Genomic DNA, 13,966 nt, shown 5'->3' on the forward strand with positions numbered 1-13,966 from the left:
GTATCTCTCGCTGTGCCATGCGTGTATCTCTCGCTGTGCCATGCGTGTATCTCTCGCTGTGCCATGCGTGTATCTCTCGCTGTGCCATGCTGTATCTGTCACTGTGCCATGCGTGTATCTCTCACTGTGCCATGCGTGTATCTCTCACTGTGCCATGCGTGTATCTGTCACTGTGCCATGCGTGTATCTCTCGCTGTGCCATGCTGTATCTGTCACTGTGCCATGCGTGTATCTCTCACTGTGCCATGCGTGTATCTCTCACTGTGCCATGCGTGTATCTGTCACTGTGCCATGCGTGTATCTGTCACTGTGCCATGCGTGTATCTCTCACTGTGCCATGCGTGTATCTGTCACTGTGCCATGCGTGTATCTCTCGCTGTGCCATGCTGTATCTGTCACTGTGCCATGCGTGTATCTCTCACTGTGCCATGCGTGTATCTCTCACTGTGCCATGCGTGTATCTGTCACTGTGCCATGCGTGTATCTCTCACTGTGCCATGCGTGTATCTGTCACTGTGCCATGCGTGTATCTGTCACTGTGCCATGCGTGTATCTGTCACTGTGCCATGCGTGTATCTCTCACTGTGCCATGCGTGTATCTCTCGCTGTGCCATGCTGTATCTGTCACTGTGCCATGCGTGTATCTCTCACTGTGCCATGCGTGTATCTCTCACTGTGCCATGCGTGTATCTGTCACTGTGCCATGCGTGTATCTCTCACTGTGCCATGCGTGTATCTGTCACTGTGCCATGCGTGTATCTCTCACTGTGCCATGCGTGTATCTGTCACTGTGCCATGCGTGTATCTCTCACTGTGCCATGCGTGTATCTGTCACTGTGCCATGCGTGTATCTGTCACTGTGCCATGCGTGTATCTCTCACTGTGCCATGCGTGTATCTCTCACTGTGCCATGCGTGTATCTGTCACTGTGCCATGCGTGTATCTCTCACTGTGCCATGCGTGTATCTCTCACTGTGCCATGTGCAGTACCGTGTCCTTAAGCGACCTACCGCAGGCTCGACTGATCGGCTTCCCATCGCCACCTTCAGCAGCCTTTCCCTTCAGTCACATACAGATGCTGCGCTGCGAAACTACCAGCCTTTTTTTTTTTTCCTCTGGACGCCACCATTCACTCCAGTGTGGGGGGGGTGGTCCTGCATACTACCGTTGCATTACTGTAAGGGATGATTTTAGCAGACGCAACCCCCTGTGCGCTGGAGGGAGCCAGTCCCAGTGCAGCAGTGGATGGGTGCTGAGGCGCTCGCTATAGGACGTGCAGCTGCTGCAGCTCTTCTCCTTCTGACCTCATCACTGCGGTCGACTTGTTCTTCCGAGCTGCCCACAGATGACATGGTTTGCTCTGTTGAGCAACTAGTCTGTATTCCTGCTGTCCACTTAGTCAGTTTCCACCTGCTGATCGCTTTTTTTGCAGATGGCTCTGCCAGCACGCATATAAGCACCCTTGCTTCCAGATAACCTTTATTTTTTCCTACAATGGAGTCTAGACACCTGGTGCCAAGCAGCACTGAATTCAGTAAAGTGCGAAAGAGGTAGGTTGTATTACCTTTACCCCCCTCCTCCCGTGATCGGTGACCTTTCTAAATGGAATGGCATGTTCTAATGGACTGGCAGGTGGGGGGAGCAAGCTGGCAGGGCACAAGGCATAGGCTTTGCAGGTGCCCTTTTCTCTGTAGGTATTTGCAGGTTGCTGTCTCTAGTGAAAATAGTTCTGAGATAAGGGCTGGAATATTTCCTGCAGCTGGCAGAACCTACCATAAAACATATTTTCATCAAAAAAACATCAGTCATGGAAAAACAGTTTGGCAATGTACCAGTCAATGCAGTGACATGATGTGTGCCGGGTCACTTTAGGTGCCCCAGGGCGTGATGGGGGGAAAAAAAGATGGAAGCAGGCACTGAAATGGATACCTTCCTGCCTCTGGCACCCCCCTTTAGTCAACCTTGGTAAGAGGACATATTGAAAATGATATAGTTGGAATATTTTTATATTGCATATTTGAAAAAAATGAATATATTTACCAAGGATCAAGCTTATACATTCTTTTTTTAACATCACAAAATGACTGTCACTCCACCTTGTTAATAGTACTGCAGTCTGAACTCCTAGAAGGATCTGTGCATCGTGACTAAAATTCTCCTGCCGGCTATAACATTTTGTCACAAGCCATGGGGCTCTGAATATCCAGCTGTAAATTAATAACTTTGTAAGTAATTTAATTAAGAAATAAGGCAAGCGGGAGCAGAGAATATAAATGAATGGAAAAAAATAAAACTGGCTTTGGGGATACATTTGCTTACATTTATTAAAAGATCATAAACTCTATTATGGGCATAAGAAGAAATGTAAATGTACAAAAGGGCAAGAAATGATCTGTTTGTTGTCCGTATTTAAGATATATGAGGCAGTTATTCATTTTCTCTGTTATGGTATGGTATATTTAAACAGACTATCTCATCCATTATAGACAACAAATAGCAAAGGATAATATTGCTGATTAGAAACAAATAAAAATCAAGAAATGCAAATGAAGACATCCTTTAATAGATGAACATGATGTATATAAAGGGCTGATTAACACTGGATGGGTTGGGAAGGCTCAGCAACATTGCTTAGCACTTAGATTATTGGAAATTGGTGGTGGTGGTGGGGGGGGGGGGGGTTAGTGCATTGATACATTCCTACGGGTAAAAGCATTAATGAACATACTGAGGTGCTAAGAAAATATGTGCATTGGGATATGTTGGCCGGGGTTATCTTCTATAAATACTGGTGCAAAGACCAGTCTATCTCTGCTATCACATATACTATTTTTTATGGTACTATTTAAACTGTTGGCCAGGGTATACCATTTAACAGCTCATTCTGCCCAACAAAGCTTTGAGTGTTTTATGTGATATTTGCAATTCATTAGTAAAACACGCAGCTGCTTGCCAGTGTATTACACCCAGCAGATCTATTGGTTTTGCTTTGCATGCTATGGGTTCAAACAGATTATCTATTTAATTTGTTTTCAGCATTGACAACTACAGTCAGATGATAATCATGCACCAATGGATTATAACTACTTACTAAAATTGATCTTGCCATAGTAGCACAGTATTACTGGAAGTCATATTTTTTCCTTAAAGAATCAATACAAATGAGAAATCACAGATGCCGGGAAGAACCCAGATAACATGGCAAGAATCCTTAAACATTACACTGGAGCCTCCAAGGATTGCATGCAGTTTTTCTGTGGGTAGCTAGGTGTCAGTAATGTTTTAATGTTTAGCACTCAGGGGTTCAACAACAGGGAAGCAAACCCAGCAAGCACATCCAAGAGTGTAAGGGACCAATGGGTGGTTTTAGTAAATGTGTACCAAAATACTTTGCTTTAGAGCCCAGTACCTAGATGGGCAACTGGTAACATTACAAGATCTGTAGGGTTTCCCTACTTGACTGAAACAAGATGAATTTGTGCGGGGATCTGTATTATGTTATACATTGCTAACATGGAAACCTCCAGCTGGTAAGTTCGCTTTCTCATAGAATTCTGTTCAACTAGAAAGCTAAAGGCTACATGGAAATAGTCTTTAAAGGCTGTACATCTTGTTTGCCTTGGCCATTGCTTGATTGCAATTCAGTTCTTTCAAATTGAGTCAGATTGCTAAATTCAATGTATCAGAATTGGTGTGTTACATAATTGCATCCAATTTCAGGGCAAAAATAATTACCCATGTTGTGATCTGTTGAAGTAAAATGTGAATTCTTACATTCAGCATTGGTGTAACTTATGGTTACCTGATTTTTAAAGTGAAATATATAGTGACATTTATAGAGATGTGGCACCCTTTCCACATTGTGCCAAAATGTTACTTTAGGCCACATCCACTTTCCCATCATTCCCCTTTTAACCACACCCACTCCAGTTCCAGCTTTGCATTTATTACCCCCAGAACATATTATGGTATAAATGCATTGGATACAAACACAATCGTTTTCACTGCACACCTGTATAAATATCTCATCCACTGCTCTGGTGGTGCAAGCCTTCTGTAGGACTGGCAGGTCCCTGTCTTCAGCAAATAGTATAGTAATGGAGCCACGCACACACAACGATATATGCAGTCGGGGAGCTTACCCCATTTATTGTGACCACCCGGGGGTACACCCTCCTAGGACGAAGGGAGGGTGTACACCACCCCTGAAACTTGATCTACTGTAGGTGGTCACAATAAATGGGGTAAGCTCCCGACTGCTAATGTCACTGTGTGTGTGTGCGGCTCCGTTACAATACTATTTAATAAATGCAGTGGAAAAATCATATTTTATGTCCAGATTATGTAGAGATACAATTGACATTAATTATTGAAGGGATGCTTCTAAATTGTAAAATGCTGTTGTAAAATGGTCCTTCAGATCTGGTATTTCCAGCTTGCAGCCTTCCAGTTGTTGAACTGCAGCTTAAAACATTGGCAGTTCCAGATCTAGGCTGTAGGTTAGTGATGTTTGCTTTCAAGCAGGTGATCAGTAAATACTGCCTGATGATGATGGTGCAAACTTTGTAACTTTTATTACATTACTACATATACCTCTCTATTTTATACCCAATGACAAAAGAAGTAATAAGTATTTGAGATTTGATTGCTTCTTATTCCATCAGACAAAAAAAATGCATTTGTGGCAAAATAATAAGCGAGGCACATTTACCACCTGAGGTTATTATTAGGTACATTAGGGGGTGTATTTATTAACATTGGTGACAAACATCACTGGTGATGTTGCCCATAGCAACCAAAACGAAGATTTGATTGGTTGCTATGGAGAACATCACCAGTGGTGTTTGACTCCAATGTTAATAAATACACCTCTATATGAATAAATGTCAGAATCTGTCCCTGTAAGCCTTCCTTGGCACATATTTCATTTTTATCATTCACTAGGTTAACTGGATGGCAGAGAGTAGCCCACTGCCACAAGGTAGTACATATTGTGGGATTTTGTTAAGAAGGGCTGCAGTGATGTTGTCCAAAGTATGTTTATCAGTATAATACTGGCTGTAATAACGGGCATAATTATGAAAGAGTGAAAGTAAAGTTCACCCCAGGTCGCTGGATTTTTATGAGCATATTTATCAGTTGGTGAAATAGAGCTCCCTTGATTCTCATTTAAAAAAAAAAAAATGCATCTATAACTCCTATACCAATAATCAGAGTGCAGTGACATTTCCACCTGCTCACCTCTGGTGAACACTACTTTTACTTTTTTTATATTGTGCTCCAAAGAGTACTGGCAATTTTTAATATAATGCTATTGGTCCTCTGCTGAATATCACCACTGAATGCCATTCCCACTGTATTGCCAGGGCTCATTAAATATGTTGCTTTTAGGCATGCAGGAGGCAGGAGGACCAAATTAAGCTCATGAGTCCACCTGCCTCCTAAAAGTAACATATTTAATGAGCACTGGCAATACAGTGGGAATGGCAAAGTACTACCCTGCCCCATTTAGTAATAATCTGGCTCTGTGGGTTTCAGCTTTCTAAACCCTTCTCTGTTGGTTTCAGTTTGAAAGCCACTATGAGCATGTGCCAAGCTTACCTCTTACTTGTCATTTAATTTACAAATACAGATTTTTGAAAAAAGTGAATTCATTATGTTTGAGAAAAGCTTAAGCAGTCTCTAAAGTAAGCTTCAGAGTTGTCTGGCAGGCTTTAACAAGCTGTGGTCTGTTGAGGATGTAACATATTACTCTCATGTAAATCCATCCCCCACAAAGAATTTGTAAAAAAACACATTTCTAAGAAAGAATACCATTGTTTTGTAGTTTTGAGGAAGACCTATACCTCACCCTTACTTCTATTACATTTTAGGCAGAAGCACAAGGTAGACAAGCAGTCCCTGCTGCTTGGATGATATGCTTTTTATACAAGTTACAAGATATTGTTCTGTAGAGTTAGGTGATTAGAGAAGGGGTGAGGTGCTGGAGTAGCAACTCTGTCTCCTGTAATATGTGCTTGGGGTCACGTATCAAGTTTTTTGCCTTGATAAATCACCCTTGATGTGTGGGAGTTAATGTATGGCTGGCAACATTATTATTAATATTTAACAGTCATTTGTTTATAGCCTGCCCAGAGGGTTGGTCAGTCTACTATAGACAAGCCTTGGCATTATGTTAGAACTAAAAGTTCCAGTATACCTTTGCCAGTAAAGATTGAGTGAAGAAATATTGTGATTTCCCATAACTGTTAAAGAGTCAAAGGTTGTTTATACCTGGTCTGTGTCACTGGGCTGAGTTAGAAGCAATGCCACTGGCCAATTCAGTGTGTGCTGAGATTATTATTGATTGATCAGTTCCTGTGTGTTGAAGCAACATCACATGGCCATGGCCTTGTTTTTAGCAGCCAACATTTTTCTAAAAATATTATACACAAGGCGTTATTAATATGCATAGCCATGCAAACTTTTCTAAGCACTCCCTAAAATCTGTGCAGGAAAAAAACTTCCTTGTTAAAGTGTTTCATGGCACCACTCTGAAATGGGTTGATAATTACCCATGAAGGTAACCCTTGGTGCTTTCCATTTACTAAAATGACAAGTGATTTGTGGTGGGTAGTGATTTTCTGATTCCTGCTATAAAGACAAATGTTTTTTTTTAATAGTGTAGTAAGGTGGACAGTGGTGTAGCTGCAAATGTGGTCTACTTAAGACAAGGCCAAATCTTTTGATATTTATGGTAGTAATTGTACTTTGATTTGCCTTTTGCTGCAGGGTGGGATGAGCAAATGTTGGTGTGCTGCCAGTGCATGACTGAACTTGATGCATCTCATTGTCTGTATACCTAACGGCTTCCTCTCCATAAACATACATTCCTCAGAGCTGAAATCTGTGTGAGGTGCATATTATCACATATTTCAAAAGTTTTATTCTCACAATAATATATTCCTGTGTTGCTTTAGATCATAGTCATCTGTTACATGATAACTATCAAAGATATAGCCCTAAGGATGAAGACACAGAGAGCTACATAGTAGCAGCTACTTTTTATAGCTACTTAACACCAGAAAATACCCTGCCATAGACAGTACTGAGAATTGCCTTTGCTAAAACAGATGTAGAGACAATTATCAGTAAATGATCAGCATTGACTATTTTTGTAGCTGCTACTAGTGGCTCTGTGTTTCATTACCCTAAATACTTTTACTTGCAGAAACATTTAATCTTCAGTAAATATTTTATCTGAGAATTTTTGTTATTATTTATAGCACAATACTGCAGGAAGAGTGTTTTTTTGCAGGTCACATAACTCTGGGTGTCTACTAATATCTTTATAAATTTAAGGGGGTACATTATTTATCATACTTTACAGAATACTTTGCAGAATTTGTATGTGCATTGTTTCACGTTGTGAGCACTATGTCTGTGCTTCATGTTCGGCAGTGATGCCATTCACTCTGTTCCCCCTTTTTGTCTTGCCCTTTTTGGGTTTCTCCTGGGGTCTTCTTTAATCCCTTTACTGCCAAGTACCTCCTGATCCTGTCTGTTCTGCTATTTTCTTCTCCTCTTGATCCCCATTTCCATTAGGGACGTAATTGGTGGCCATATAGGATGCACCGGTAGGTGAGAAAGAGGAGTAGGAAAACAAGTGGGGTTGCAATCTGGTCCAGAGGGGAAGAAAGTAGGATCAAGATTGGAGAGGGAGCAAGTGGGTCCAGAGGGGGAGAGAGAGCACGTCAAGTAAGGAAGTCCAGGGAGTTCGGAGGTGTGGAAGGGAAAGAGGTCCTGGGAGAGAACGGCTGCTGCAAGCATTGTGTCTGTAAGTGTTCTGGCATCCAAATGCACCATTTATAAGGATACACTGTACAGTTTTAGCCACTGTAAAATAACCATACTGTAGAATATAAACTTTTTTTGATTTGTTAAACATCCAGTGCAATTTAGCAATTTTTTATTCTTGTCGCCATATTTTTATCTAGTCTGACTGCCAACAGCATTGTTTTTCCGAATGTCGGACACAGGACTTCCCCATGTGCACTGTACTGTTGAACTATGTTTTCAGCAGGTTTTACAGGTATGGGATCCCTTATCTGGAAACCGGTTATCCAGAAAGCTCAGAATTACGGAAAGCCTGTCTCCCATAGACTCTATTTAAATCAAATAATTCAGAATTTTAAAACTGATTTCCTTTTTCTCTGTAGTAATACAACAGTACATTGTACTAGATCCTAACTAATATATAATTAATCCTTATTGGAGACAAAACAATCCTATTGGGTTTAATTAATGTTTTATTGATTTTTTGTAGACTTAGGGCTCTGGCACACGGGGGAGATTAGTCGCCCGCGAACAGGGAGTTAATCGCGGGCGACTAATCTCCCCCGTGTGCCAGAGCCCTTAAGGTATGGAGATCCAAATTACGGAAATTACGGGTCCTATACCTGTACAAATGTAGTTCCAGCAGTACACAACCAGAAGTGCCTGGCTCTGTGTTCTCTGCCATACACAAATATTAACATGCAGGGACATTTTCTTTCAATACTGTGTATTGGAATTCAGTAATTTTCTAAAATCTGAAAAGCAAAATGATTACTAGCATTTCAATAAAATAAAATTGAGCACTCTGCATTTTATTTGATTAAATATGTATGTATTTGCAAGAACTGTTTTATTGCAAAACAAGTGAAAATTCTATTTTATATGGCTGTGGATTACTTCGTTGTAACAGAATCTTGCAATAATAAGTGAAAATAGAGTTGGCAGCCAGCTTTAAATAGCATGGAATGAGTGACACTTTTATAAGAGATTTTTTTGGGAGATGACTAAAACAGTTTAAACTAATTAACTGTTAACAGTTCAAAAATGAATGCATTAAAGAACCTTAAAAGAACATTTAAAAAGTCTCCTACCTGCAAAACAAACAATTAAAAATAGTTTAATATAACTTAAACAACAACAAAATACAGATAGTTTTTCTGACCCTGACACTTAAAATACAATTAAAGACATAACGTTTCTTTAAATGTATTGATAACTCCAAAACCTGGTGGAACAATACAAGAATACTTTCCCTGTGATATATTCTGACATGTAGAAATATCTGTATTCTGGAAGCTACCCTGGAGGCTAATTTGGAATTTCAAAACAACCTACTATTTTATTTTCCATAAAACCTTCTATACATCCTGGTTTGCACAGCAGCTACTCAATACTCTCTTAACTTGGAATTATCAACAATACATTTCTAAATATCATTTGACATAAATGAATACAATTTATTAAAGGAAAACTACACCCCCAGAATGAATACTTAACCAACAGGTAGTTTATATCATATTAAGTGGCCTATTGAAGAACCTTACCAAACTTGATTATATATCAGTAAATATTGCCCTTTTACCGCTTTTATCTTGAGCTCTAAAGGTGGCCATACACGCACCGATAATATCGTACGAAACCTCGTTTTGTATGATATTCGGTGCGTGTATGGTATGTCGGCGAGTCGACCGATATCGCAGGAAGCTGCTGATATCGGCCGACTCGCCGATTGGACCAGTTGGAAAATTTTGATCGGGCGCCATAGAAGGCGCCTGATCAAAATCTCCCTTCAGAGCTGAATCGGCAGAAGGAGGTAGAAATCCTATTGTTTCTACCTCCTTACCTGCCGATTCAGCCCTGAATGGTGTGTGGCACATCTGACGATGTTTCGTGCGACCGATGGTCGCACGAAACATCGTCAGATCGCCACGTGTATGGCCAGCTTTACTGTAACAGGAAAAAGTGTGAAATGAAAAGACAAACTTTGTCCATTCATTGACAGATGTGACCTAACAAGTATGTGTGCCCTTGGTTTGTTTGTTTGCCCCGTGAATCATATGATCATATGAGGGAGCGGCCCTTACTACTTAAAATGGCAGTTTTCATTTAGGAGTACCCAATGGCATATACCAATAAAAAAAGCATCTTTTTATGAAAATAGTTATTTAGATAAAGCAGTGTTTTGCATATGGGCTGTTTTATGTGTAAAATCAACTCGTAATGAGAGAGCATCCTTTTATATACCAAAGTATCACTTTAATAAATATACCCATATAAAAACATGAACATAAATGACCAATCTCTTGATGACGATAACAATCTCTATGTTCCTATTAAAAATATCTGTTTAATAGGAACTTATGGAACAGGAGATTGTGATCATCATCTAGAGATTGGTCATTTATGTTTATGTTTTTATATGGGTATTTTTATTAAAATTAGGTTAACTATAAGTTAACTTTTATAAAGGTAAAGATCTGCTAACTGAGCCCTTGAGGGTGTATATATATATTTTTATAGAGATCTACACTGTACAGGGGTATAAGAATCATGAATAAATGTCCCACTTCATCTGGAAAAACTACGTAATTAACTAGACTTGTTGAGAAACTTTGCGGAATATATGTTCTCATAGAGTGATTACAGGGCCTGCTAACTTTACCCCAACTTGAGTGTTTATAATAAGAAGGCTTTATACTTTTGAAAGAATAATTAGTGAAGTAATACAGTTTACTGCAACAGGTAGTATTAGGATAAACCTATAAGCAAATGCCACATTCAGCACTTTTCAGCCTCCTGATAAACACCTGTCACTTCTTCCTGAGGATCCAATCAGCCTAAAAAAAATTTGTATCATACAGCTAAAATGCACTCACACCTGCACTTAAAGTCAATGGGAGCTGCAAGCAGAGCTGCCATCAGTAACCATACAGTCAGTGGCCACCAATTATTAGCCCACTGATCACCTGGACCTTTCACTGGCACCCCCAGTGATTATACCTTTTCTTCTCCTTTAAATATTTGCAGTCAGGTTACGAGGTTCTGTAAGAGAAAAGTGTACTGAAGTGTACTCAAGTCCTTAACTTTGTCTATTTCAGGATAAATCATGTTTGGTAGTACAATTGCTTTTGTTTCAATATGCAGCCAATAAATGTCATGTTTCTCTTCAAGGAAAAGGCATTGCTTCCTATGTCTATTTATACATGGGGGCTTGCCTTTTCTGGAAAATTATGCATTCACATGTTATTTGCAATTACAAGATTTTTTAATAATTTATCACTTTATCTACCTCTTTTGTGCAGCATTGTGCTGAAGATGAGGCAGTAATTAATAACCTGACCTTTATGTTTAATCGATTAAATGAAATTAAATGACTTTCTTTTAAAAATGTATACATTTATGGTAATGTAATAAAAGTACAACTTTTTTTGAGGTCCAAAAATTGCCCTTTTCCTTTAATGCGGTAAGGACAATCCTTCTTTTAATTCTGATGAATGCACTTTATTTTGCTGAAAACTGCTATATTTCTGGAGCTAGAACAGGTCAAAGATATAGCCTTGACACTTTATTCCTGCCCTTGGGTGCAGGCTAACTAACCAGTGCTCAGTAAAGACTCAGGGCTGAATTCTGTTGGCTGCTCTAGCTCTAAAATATAGTGAACAGCAAGAAAAAAAATGCCACCCTCAGGACATCATGCCCTGGGAATGGCACTTGGACATCAGCTACAATTTTTGAATGTGAGGTGTAACTTTAAAGGCAGCTAATTAATTTACAAGCAAGGAAACAGAGACAGTTGTGGAGAATGTTTATAGACTGTTATAGAAAGACATTTCTTTAAATAACTGGCAGACAGCTAGAAAATGATCTCTGATCCTAGTGATAGTATTCTGTCATGTATGTTTTGGTCATTTATTTAAAACTGAAGGATATTCTTGAGAATAAAAGCATGTCTCCACCAGGAATGACTTGACCTAAATGTACTTGATCTAAACATTGCTAAAAAAATATCCTTGGAGGACCACCTAACCTCCACCAAAGCTGCTATAACTTAGCATAGCTTTTGTATGCATCGTACAATGCTCCAACTTCGCAACTGTAGTTCAGTAAAGTTGCATTTAGCAACATACGTAAGCTAACACATATTGAGTCTTTTTGTGACAAATGCCACATTAAACCAGATAAGTATTTCAGTATTTATGTTTTAATGTTTAATGGCAACCAAGGAGCCTAAATGTTACTCAACAGAACTATACCATACAAAAAGGTTGCCCTATTTTTTTTTTACTGTAATTATGAATGCTGATATACAGTGGCTTGCAAAAGTATTCGGCCCCCTTGAACTTTTCCACATTTTGTCACATTACAGCCACAAACATGAATCAATTTTATTGGAATGACGTGAAAGACCAATACAAAGTGGTGCACACATGAGAAGTGGAACGAAAATCATACATGATTCCAAACATTTTTTACAAATAAATAACTGCAAAGTGGGGTGTGCGTAATTATTCAGCCCCCTGAGTCAATACTTTGTAGAACCACCTTTTGCTGCAATTCCAGCTGCCAGTCTTTTAGGGTATGTCTCTACCAGCTTTGCACATCTAGAGACTGAAATCCTTCCCATTCTTCTTTGCAAAACAGCTCCAGCTCAGTCAGATTAGATGGACAGCGTTTGTGAACAGCAGTTTTCAGATCTTGCCACAGATTCTCGATTGGATTTAGATCTGGACTTTGACTGGGCCATTCTAACACATGGATATGTTTTGTTGAAACCATTCCATTGTTGCCCTGGCTTTATGTTTAGGGTCATTGTCCTGCTGGAAGGTGAACCTCCGCCCCAGTCTCAAGTCTTTTGCAGACTCCAAGAGGTTTTCTTCCAAGATTGCCCTGTATTTGGCTCCATCCATCTTCCCATCAACTCTGACCAGCTTCCCTGTCCCTGCTGAAGAGAAGCACCCCCAGAGCATGATGCTGCCACCACCATATTTGACAGTGGGGATGGTGTGTTCAGAGTGATGTGCAGTGTTGTGTTAGTTTTTCGCCACTCATAGTGTTTTGAATTTTGGCCAAAAAGTTCAATTTTGGTCTCATCTGACCAGAGCACCTTCTTCCACATGTTTGCTGTGTCCCCCACATAGCTTGTGGCAAACTGCAAACGGGACTTCTTATGGTTTTCTGTTAACAATGGCTTTCTTCTTGCCACTCTTCCATAAGAGCACGACTAATAGTTGTCCTATGGACAGATTCCCCCACCTGAGCTGTAGATCTCTGCAGCTCGTCCAGAGTCACCATGGGCCTCTTGGCTGCATTTCTGATCAGTGCTTTCCTTGTTCGGCCTGTGAGTTTAGGTGGACGGCCTTGTCTTGGTAGGGTTACAGTTGTGCCATACTCCTTCCATTTCTGAATGATCGCTTGAACAGTGCTCCGTGGGATGTTCAAGGCTTTGGAAATCTTTTTGTAGCCTAAGCCTGCTTTAAATTTCTCAATAACTTTATCCCTGACCTGTCTGGTGTGTTCTTTGGACTTCATGGTGTTGTTGCCTCTGAGGCCGTCACAGAGCAGCTATATTTGTACTGACATTAGATTACACACAGGTGCACTCTATTTAGTCATTAGCACTCATTAGGCAATGTCTATGGGCAACTGACTGCACACAGACCAAAGGGGGCTGAATAATTACACACACCCCACTTTGCAGGTATTTATTTGTAAAAAATGTTTGGAATCATGTATGATTTTTGTTCCACTTCTCACGTGTACACCACTTTGTATTGGTCTTTCATGTGGAATTCCAATAAAATTGATTCATGTTTGTGGCTGTAATGTGACAAAATGTGGAAAAGTTCAAGGGGGCCGAATACTTTTGCAAGCCACTATATGTATAAAGATTAATTCAACTTTCTAGCCCATCTAGTGGAGATGGTTTAATTGTCATGCAGGATTGCTCTTTTTTTTTTTTTAAACAAAAAAAAGTGTAAATGGGTAAGCAAGGCAAATGTACTTGAGGTATGTTACCATGAATCTAATGTTCTATACAGCTGGGAATGCGGTCCTTTCCTAAGCTTAAAGGATCAGTTGTATCAATAAGATATTTATTTTCCGTTGTTACTCCAATCTTGTTTCATAAACTTGGGCTGATTTTTTTCTTGGC

General features: G+C 39.8%; 1 protein-coding gene across 1 annotated transcript in view; it reads left to right on the forward strand.

Annotated features, from left to right (window-relative positions):
- The first annotated feature begins 1,314 nt into the window (after positions 1-1,314).
- The window catches only part of traf3 (TNF receptor associated factor 3), an 88,947-nt gene continuing 76,295 nt past the window's right edge, over positions 1,315-13,966 (forward strand). Inside the window, exon 1 of the mRNA XM_031890884.1 lies at positions 1,315-1,550. The gene's annotated coding sequence lies outside the window, so the exon portion shown is untranslated. The remainder of the gene's footprint in view (positions 1,551-13,966) is intronic.

Source organism: Xenopus tropicalis, chromosome 8 (assembly GCF_000004195.4).
Source record: "Xenopus tropicalis strain Nigerian chromosome 8, UCB_Xtro_10.0, whole genome shotgun sequence".
NCBI lineage: Eukaryota > Metazoa > Chordata > Amphibia > Anura > Pipidae > Xenopus > Xenopus tropicalis.